General features: G+C 39.5%; 1 pseudogene; it reads left to right on the top strand.

Moving 5' to 3' along the window:
• The first annotated feature begins 8,408 nt into the window (after positions 1-8,408).
• Positions 8,409-9,130, top strand: LOC119062373 (armadillo repeat-containing protein 1-like; annotated as a pseudogene).
• The last annotated feature ends 694 nt before the right edge of the window (positions 9,131-9,824 follow it).

Genomic DNA, 9,824 nt, shown 5'->3' with positions numbered 1-9,824 from the left:
AGAGCAGAGAGCTTCATGAGAAATTGGCATTCATATTCAGTGAGGAAAGCAGCAGAGCATGAATGTCAAAAACTTCTGCCATAGTCCTAGTGACCGTTATGGTACAATCTGCAAATGGAAAGTCGGAGCAGGAAAGGGAAGAGGACAATTCAGGTGCCAATGAACAGTAGCAAAATTTCTGGTTGGTTTTCTTCCAATATTAGTATTCATAAACTAACTCATTTCAATATATCCATTGTACTTGGAAATGTGAGGGTAATACTAGTAAGCTGTTGTCTACAATTTTGACATTTGGATCTGAACAAACTCTTCAACTTTGCTTTTGCAAACTCATGAAAAGCTAAATTACCATAAAAAATAACTTTTGCACTCACTATGCCTTCCATGCACACTTTTCTTCAAAAGTAGATCTTCAAAATGATCAGTATTTTAAAATTTCATCCTTTTTTATTTCTTAAAGTTTTGAAGTTCCTCTTTAACAACTATTTTGTGATTTGTTTTTCTTGCCTGTACCAAGATCTGAACACTTTTTCAAAAAGTATGTCAACCATAGGTTATACCTGACAAATTTTCTATAAAATCACGTCTGTCATTGAATGAAACCAATTGGCAAAATTAAGTAAGCAAAGATGGGAATCTGTCACATAGGTGCCTTATTCCTGATTCTTTCATTTTATGTATCCTTGATAAAATACAAGGATATATGTTGACAGTCAGAGGTCAGTTCCTCTAGATAAGTCTGTAAACTGGAATTATCCGTCTCCTTAAATGCATGTGTTGGGAGTTGGAGAAGACAAGATACACTTATTGAAGGCCTACTATATTCAGTCACTATAGTTAATTATATTTCATCCTACTAACTACTGAGAGATATTTAATATTCTCCTTTTACAGATGAAGAAATTGATATCTGGAAAGTTGAAGTAGTTTTCTGGAATTTGGGCTCATTTTGGTGTGAATCAAAAGCCAAAGCACTTTTCACTGCATCATGCTCTGGGACCTCTACTGTTTCATACATGTCCATCCTATGCTCTCCCTCAGCTACCTGAAGCTATCAAAATATTTATAATACAAGTATAATGCAACCAGCTAATAAATTGGAGTGGGGAGTACCAAAAAGACCTGTGTGAGCAAAAAATTATCTACACCTCGTATCAGTGTTTTTGACCTTAGAAGTGGTAGAGTACAGTCCGGAAAGCAAGTTGTAGAGTTAGATATCCCTGGGGGAACATCCCTGCTCTGCCATTTACTTCTCAGCTTACAAATTTAGGTAAAATACTTTATTCGGTTATATCAGTGCAACAAGAACAATAAACAAAGTTAAGTAAAATGACAAGAATTGGTGTTTATATTATATAACGACTGCTATGGCAGAGGGCACCCAATGATCAGAACCAGCTTAAATCAGCAGTGGAACCCCATCAGTGTGCAGGGACTACTTTTCTCACCGTGCCAGCAGGGTGTTTGCCTCTTCGCCATTGGGGACAGTGCACAAAGTCAGAGGCACAGTCAATGTTGAGATAGGTAACATTCTAAGAATGCTGTGATTGCAGCCTAAAGAGTTGAAGAGGAGACATGGTTGGAAGATGTGTTGCTCCATTTTACACTCCCAAATGGTAAGTTTGACATAGCCATAAAATGTATCATTCTCATTTTCTGGTATACTCTGGGTAAAAATTAGATTTTATGTGTTTGTTTTGGAATGACTGTTCATTGGATACAAGAGGATGACTCTCCATAGGCATTGTGAGTACAGTGATTTGTCAATGAAGATTTAATACTGGTAGAGAAGAGGAGCACACATATATTTGCTTACTGTACTATCAGTGCACATCAAGACTCTGCACATGGGACTGAGTGAAAGTCAGCCCAAATTAGCATGTCAGCCCGATTCTCCTGATCTAATCTCACATGATTCTGTGAAAGAATGCTGTTCTAGCCAGCTGGGTCTGCTCACCAGGACAGCTCACTGGAACCAGGCTGGCTACGAGGCTCTAGAATGATTCTACTGGAGTGTGTTGCAAGGCTCCTTATGGCATCGGCTCCACCTCACACAAGGGATTGAGGGTAAGAGAGTGCTCTAAATGAGATAAACAAGAATCAGGGCTCATAGGGTCCTAATTAAAGTTTGCAATATCTTGCCTTGGTGGCATTACCACCCCTGGCTGGTCCCAAGCCAAAGAGGAGGCCTTAAAAGTTGTCAGAGAAGGCATTTCCGAAGTACAGGGATTGGTGTGGGAGATTCACATGTCTGGGTCTAAGGGAAGTAGTGTCTATATAGTTAGTGGAAATAAAAGATGAAGTATTTAGCACACTCCCTATAAACCAGTAAGAACTCAATACATGTTGGCTATCATCATCATCATCATCATGATCATCAGCGCCACCATTACATAAATATTGTACTTTGCATGGAAAATGTTAATAGGTGTTCCAAGAATAAAAGAAGTGATGGCTTTAATAAGCAATTTGGGCTTTAGGTCTAAGATGATAGGTTGGATCACTGCAATTATCTCTACTTGTTCCCACTAAAACAAAAGGGACAAAATTTTAAAGCATAAACCCATCAGACAAAGAAAATTGGTAAGAAACCCAAAACAAAATTTGGGAAGCTATATAGCAGATGGATGAGTCATTAATGACTTAGGACACTTGGAAATGCTGAATCCTAAGTCAAGAGTGGAGGAATCTGAGGAATTTTAGGATGTTTTTAAATCATAGCAAATACCGATTTAAAAAATCAACCAAAGTCCTTTACCCCCCAAATAGCTATCTTGGTGTATTGTCTTGCAAGATTTTTAAAAAAGCTTTCCCCATATAGACAATCATCTTAATTTCTAACAACTTAATAGAACAATGGTCTAGTGAGAAGCCACTGGTGGGAAAACCTGCAGCTACACTCTGGGCTGATTGTCTAGGCCCTGACACACAGTGCACTTGATTTCCAGAGAGCGACGCAGGCTTCTCATGCCTGTCACTGCCTTCCTAGAAGCTCTGGACCATTTTATCAGTCTGAGTATCTTCCTTTAAGATGTAAGCACGGTAGAGAAACAAATCACTCAAAAAATAGACAAGAAGATGTGGGTTTTGATTGCTAAAACACACAAAGACACAGACTGCTGGCAGAGAGAGCCTACATTAGAGGGGCGCTTTGCTGCACGGAGAGTGGCTCTTTCCTGCGAGCTAATGGAGTGCCAGGGCAGAGGCGACCAGACATCAGCTGTCTGTCGGGTGGGGGAAGGGCGTGAAGCAATATAGATTCCTCAGCTAGGGGTCACTACACGCCCTTCATATGCTGCTGAAGGGGAAGAACATTCAGCCATTGGAAACAGCTATGCTGAAAAACATGGCTTTTGATAACAGTTCTTTGGCTTCTCTCTTTTGTTTAATGCTACTGGCATGCTTTTTATTGTTTCGATTTGTGAGAATCTTATTATTGTTACTCAAACTGCAAGTCAAAAGTGTTTATCCCAGTTTGTGTTAATTTCTCTTCCTTGGCTAAAATAACTGACTAGGTTAAAAAAAATCAGGATGACTTTTCGAGTTATTTTTTCATGTTACACATTTAAAATGATTTTAAATGTGTTGTGCCTTTCTCAAGGTAACATTTAAAAAAATTGCAAATAGTCAGGGGTGGGAATAAAATGATTATTCTGAAAAACTACGTTACCAGTTTTTTAAAAATCAGCACTGATTTTGATTTGAGTATTTGCTGGACAAACCATCCCTTCTTGCACTGGTTATGATAACATTCCGCTAATTCTTATCCTTCAAGTGCTTCACGTCTTATACTTTTTATAAAGGTGGGAAGAAAGCCAAGACTGAGAAGGACAAATGATTTTGACTCGGTTACCATAGAGTTGGGAAGCTTCCCCAGGAAAATCCCCTGTGGAGGACTGTGCAGGGGGCCCACAGAAAATACATTTATTTCTTTGATCAGCAATTTATGCCCTAAATTAGATGAAGCTGGCAGACCTTGAATATAATCCAGCTAATGCAACTGGATTACAATGCAGCAGTTTGAATATAGACATCAATGCCAGGCTTAAAATGTAATAGCGGCTTCCATCAATATAGTGTAAAAGGATTGAAGAATCACTTTTGTCTCAGTGGCCCAGCTCCTGAATGCTTGGACACTTCCTCTGCATGAATTTGGCCCTATACATGGAGAAAACCCAATGACCATCTCTCCAGGGCAGTCTGAGACAACAGGACAAACAAGTGCCTGTATTGCACTTCCCAAGGTCTGTTCACAGAGGTTCTGTTCTGCCACAGACCTGATGAGGCAGCAGTTTCCACGGGGCCGCACAGGCTGCTGGAATGATGCTCACGCCTCTTTCCCACCAGAAGTGGGCCGAGAGTCCCTCCTCAGAGTTCCCAGATAAAATGCAGGACAACTAAATATTTTATGGGATATATTTATATAATACTAAAATAAATAAATAAATTTAAAATTATGCTAAAATAAATATACATAGATATTTTAAATCTTAAATCCCTTTAACATAGATGGCCTTACTGGGAGACGGTACCTCAGACAGCATCAGCATTGTGAATTTGAATTCGAGTGACGACACGGTACAGAAAATGGGCCAGGGAGTAGAGCTAAGAAGGGATTCTTCCTTGGGATTATACCCAAGGAAAATGCCATTTGTCCCATAAAACTGCCTAGAGCTGGTCTTGACTCATGCTCTCACTCTACTTCAATGTGTGTCTTGTTTTTAGTTGAAAAATGAGTTGGTTTTATTCAATGAATCACCTTCCCTCCTTCTCTCTGAGTGGGGTCCATTCATCCCTGGGACCACTCTGGCTAGTGAGGCTGCCAGCGGCCCAATTTCGATAGCACAGTAAGGTGCCAAAGGGCCTTCCCTGTTCACCACTAACTGACTGTGAAACCTTAGGCACATCACTTAACTTCTCTGGACCTCAGTTTTATCATTCTAAAATGCCAGAGTGGCATTGAATAATCTGCCAATCTTACCAAGAAAGAGAAAAACGTGTATCACTGAGGCCTTATAATTTGCTCAGCAGAGAACATTTATTGTCTCATGAATCACTGCTCTACCCCTTACTAGTCACGTGCTCTTGGACAATTTATTTCATCTCTCTTTGCCTGTAGAAACAGGGGAAAATAACACTTACTAAATTATGATGTTATGATAATAAAATGAGGTAACACATGTAAGCACTTAGAACAATCTTGACACAAAAGAAATGCTTAATAAATTTTAGCTATTATCATAGTTAATAACGCCATTAGCCCCCTCAAGAATAATTTTTGTTTTAAAGAAAACATTAAGCCATATCAACATTCTTGAAATATTGCAAGCTCTAGGGTAGCTTATTGTTATAATTGTTCATGAAGCTATAGTTGTTGTTGCTTTCTACTAATAATGTACAACATAAACTTTTAAAAAGTAAAAAATGGATATTATCATCACCAATTGCTCAGAATTAATGTGAATAAAGACATTTCTTTTGTATGTCTTATAGTCAGTGAGCCAGAAAAAGTCACCTTAATTCCCCTCCCAAGTGATCCTCATCTTTTAATACCTAGCTCAAAAAGTGGTACTTAAGATAGTGGACAAAATATTTTAAAAATCAAATATCTCCCTAGAAATAATTTTCAAATTAAATTTTGAAGTGCCAAGTCAAAAATTTTCTCTCTCTAAACTCACTTTCGATAAAAACATGTATTTTTTAATGGAGTAGATTATAGAGATTTGTGGTGTGAACAAGACTTTCAATCAATTGCCTTCCTTCCTTAAATTTCTTTACAAAACGGTTACTCTCTGCTGAAGGACACCTTTTTCTTTCCTATTACCACTCATCTCTAGAATCACATTCTTGAATGGAGCAGTTACTCAAACAATTTCTATTAACATGAGTTGCTCCAGAAGCATGTTAAAACATTTAAGAACTGTGATAACAAGCCTGTCATGTGTCATAATGCATTTTTCATTTCTCTTATAACTATCTACCTTGATAGTTGCACATGCATTATTTTATTATATCATCTTTTCTCTTTCCATTTTGGAATTTGGAAAATGTTAGCTCTGGAAGTGGTTAATGTGATGAAGAACACATTATTAAAAAAAAGCCCACCTCAATCCAAAGTGATGGCATTGAGTGGAATCCTGTGCATCACGGTACACCTAATGCACACAAGATGTGGAGCGCATTCCTTGATCAGAACTTTTAAATACTAAGTAGCAATAAATGGGAGAAATAAATCAAATGCAAGGATAGCTGGGATAATAAACAGAGAGGATGCTTCATACTCACACCCCAGCAAAGCGAGGTGAAAAAGTGATCCTGGCTGTCACGAGCTATTACTGAGTGAAGAACTTTTTAGTCCTTCTAACTTAAAAAAAAAAGGACAGGAAAAATGCTGGAGGAAAATAGCCTTCTTTTCTGACTCTCTCAGATTAGTTGTCAGTAAAACAAACTGCTATGTATCATCTGTTTGGTGACAGAAAAAATATATATTGAGATCAAAGATAATCAAGGTACACCTGGTTATTATTTGTAAAGACTTAACAGTAAGTTTTTAATGATTAATTTATCTGCCACATAACGCCTTAATAGATCATGTGGAACATCAAGGGAGGAATGTGGTACTGCATTTCTAAAGCCTCTTTCTATGTCTCTGAATGATAATAGGCATGGAAGCCATCATTAGTCTTGTTAGACGATGGTTCCTTTAGGAATCTCCTATGTGTTACCTTTTAGAGGGAAGGTCAGCGAAGCCACCCCCTGGGACTCCCCTGCAGGATACAACTAACACAAGCATAAACTGTATGGAAATGGCTAAATTATCTTTACTGAGACCTTGGTCTTTCACATCAATCAAGTCCTTCTGAACTAGTAAAACAGATAAGCACCCTGCTGGCAAAAGTGTTACTATCCTTATGCTTGTCATGACGGGCACTACAAATTTAACAATAAACAGGCAGATATTTGTCTTACTTCCTTAAAAAACAAAATAAGTGTGCCGAAAGACATAGAGTTGTGAGAACAATTTGTTTTAATGGGGAGCAGAAGGAAGGGAAGAATTGCTAAGTGGATTCTGTGTCACTGTTTCTCTTAGTCCCTCCTCAGAAGACCCGAGTCCAGGAATCCAATCGTAACCGCTATTAGAGCACATGGGGAAGGTAATAGGCAAGCCAAAACAAAGCAAAGCAGGACCCCATGACTGCCGGGGGGCGGGGGGCAGATTTATCCACCCTCACGTCTCAGCTTCCTGAGAGCAGAGCCCGTGTCAATGCCTCATCCTGACACCTAACTCATGGGGGAATTATAAGTCATCAATACCAATGACTGTAAAACACTTTGTAAATAAAAATGGCTTAGAAGTTCCAATTAACAACTGAAAGTAACCCTCGGGGATGTACCAGAGAGAAATAACTACAGCCATAAATAAGCAATGGTCGGTTTAGGTTCACCTCCTATTTCAATGCTATTAAAAATGGGCTTCCTTCCCCTCTCCAATTTGAAGACCCAGCTATGATTTCTTTCCTTATCTACAGTACAAAGTGTCCTGGCTTATGAGAGGAAGGGTTGAGGAAACACAGGACTGAGATCATTCCCTACTGTTTTAACATGAGTACTCAGTATATATTCCAATCTTCCCTCGTGGAAAATAACTATAGTCATCTGGGATGGTATAACTGCAGTAGCCAACAGTGTGACCACTACAGCTGTGCAGAAGAGAGGTCTTAGAAGCAAGAGGCCCCAGAAGTTGCTGTAGAACAGTTTTTAGTGTACTTTCTTGTTTGTGCCTCCAGAACTTTTATGAGTACACACAGTGGGTCACAGATGTGGCCCAGGAAGTGCCCACTGAGCCAGTAGCATTTTCCAAGCATGTGCTGGTCACTTCTACTATATTCCACTTGTACCTGTGAAGAAACAGAGGGTTTGAGCTCTCTCTTTGTGTCTCCTTCACTTACCCTGGGAGATGTCAGGCATTAGATTGTGAGTTGCACTATGCAGAGGCCCACATGGCAAGAAACTGGGAGAGGCCTCTGGCCAATAGCCAGTGAGGAACTAAGTCCCTCTGTCTGTCAACCTGTGAGAAACTGAATGCTGCTAACAGCCATGTAAGTGAACTTGGAGAATGATCCTTTCCTACTTGAATCTTCAAATGACAGCGGCACTACTGTGCCCTCAACTGCAGCCTTGTGAGGGACCCTGAGCTAGCACTATTCAGCTAGACTGCACAGGAATCCTTCACATGTGGAAGCTTTGAGATCGTATGTCATTGTTGTGAATTTAAGCAGAGTGTCCACAGCATGGTGTAGGAGGTGAATTCTTCCTCTTCTACCTTGAATGAAGAACCTCACATTCACCACTAGTTAACCAGCTGTGGCAGATCCATTAGGTAGGAGAGCCATTGCCCTGGATCAGGGATGTCTGCCTGGCTTTATCTTATTTATGGACCATCCCAACACCCCTGTTGTCCACTCACCTCTGCTTGTTCTTCAATACTTGGCAGAATGCTGTGCTCCCAGAGAAAAGATGAAAGGAGAACTGGATATGATGTTAAGCTTGAAAGATGTTATATAGAAAACTACAACTCCAGGAGAAATAAAAGTGCTGGTCTCTGAAATCTAGGAGTCTTCAATCTTTCAATATGGCAAATAGCAATCGTTTCAATAAAATGAATTAACGTCCAAGGAAAGCTCAGTTTTTTTGGGGGGGCGGGGGGGACTACAAACAAATGTGCCAAAACAGTGGCTTTGCATATAGATGGTCTTGGTGATGCATCTCAGAGAAATTTATGTGAAGAGGCTTTGTTAAAAATTAGAGGCATTTTTAGCTTTACTTTTCAAATGGCTGTTCAAAGATGTGAATCCATTAGGATTTGAAAGCAGAGCCTCTGGCGTCAGCGATAGCACCAACCGAGGTTATAAAGGCTCAGCACGTGGTGAAAAGTGGGAGTGCAGAAGAGATGCTGGTGCCATTCCGGGATACAGCAGTGGAAGTAGAAGAGTAGCCTGACTACCTGCCTGAGGATGAGAGCCCCACTAAAGAGCAGGAAAGAGCAGTGTCCCGGGTGGGTTCCCACCCAGAGGGTGGGGTCAGCTGGCTGAGCACAGCTGAAAACGTTTTATCTAGGTGGTTTCATTAGTGACTTCAATTCTGAGTGCAAGGATTATGTGAATGAACAAGGAGCCTGTTTTCCCTAGTGGTGAACTGTCTAGTGCAATTTGCAATAAGTTATCATGAAAAGTTTTTAAATGACATGACCGGGTATGTTACATTTTACATTTTATTGAATGTTTTGCCCCACTAAGTGATAAAAAACACAGAGGCTACAGGTGGAGTTACTTTGCTTATGAAGGTCTTATAGAGAGTTGAGGTAATTGTAACATCATTTTTTTGAAATATATTGTAAAATAATAAAAGGTAGCATAATTTTTTCAAAAAAGTAACAGGCTTTGGGAACAATTTGACGTGACTAAATTAAATTAATAGCCATAGAATATTTACTATTTGCTAGGCATTATTTTGTGCATTATAAACACCAGCTCATTATCACTCAGAATAACTGTGCGTAACAGGTATTATTATCATCTGCACTTGTAAGATGAAGAAATCCAAACTTACAGAGGTTGAGTAACCTGCCCAAGATCACAGCAAACCTAGACTTGAACTCCAGAGTCCATGCTTTTAACCACTTCCCAAAGTTAGAAACCAAGCTTTCTGCTCCAAAATTAGTGTCTAGGGTCTTTGCTTGATTATAAAAATTTTTAAAAATAAACAAATAAGACAGGACAGCACATCCTCAGGTGCTCATATGTCTGAGTGACAACAGGCAAATA

The sequence above is a fragment of the Artibeus jamaicensis genome, unplaced genomic scaffold, assembly GCF_021234435.1.
Source record: "Artibeus jamaicensis isolate MK-2021 breed Jamaican fruit bat unplaced genomic scaffold, CSHL_Jam_final contig_387, whole genome shotgun sequence".
Classification (NCBI taxonomy): Eukaryota; Metazoa; Chordata; class Mammalia; order Chiroptera; family Phyllostomidae; genus Artibeus; species Artibeus jamaicensis.
Note: the sequence above shows the minus strand (reverse complement) of the source record. Positions and strands in the feature narration are given on the sequence as shown.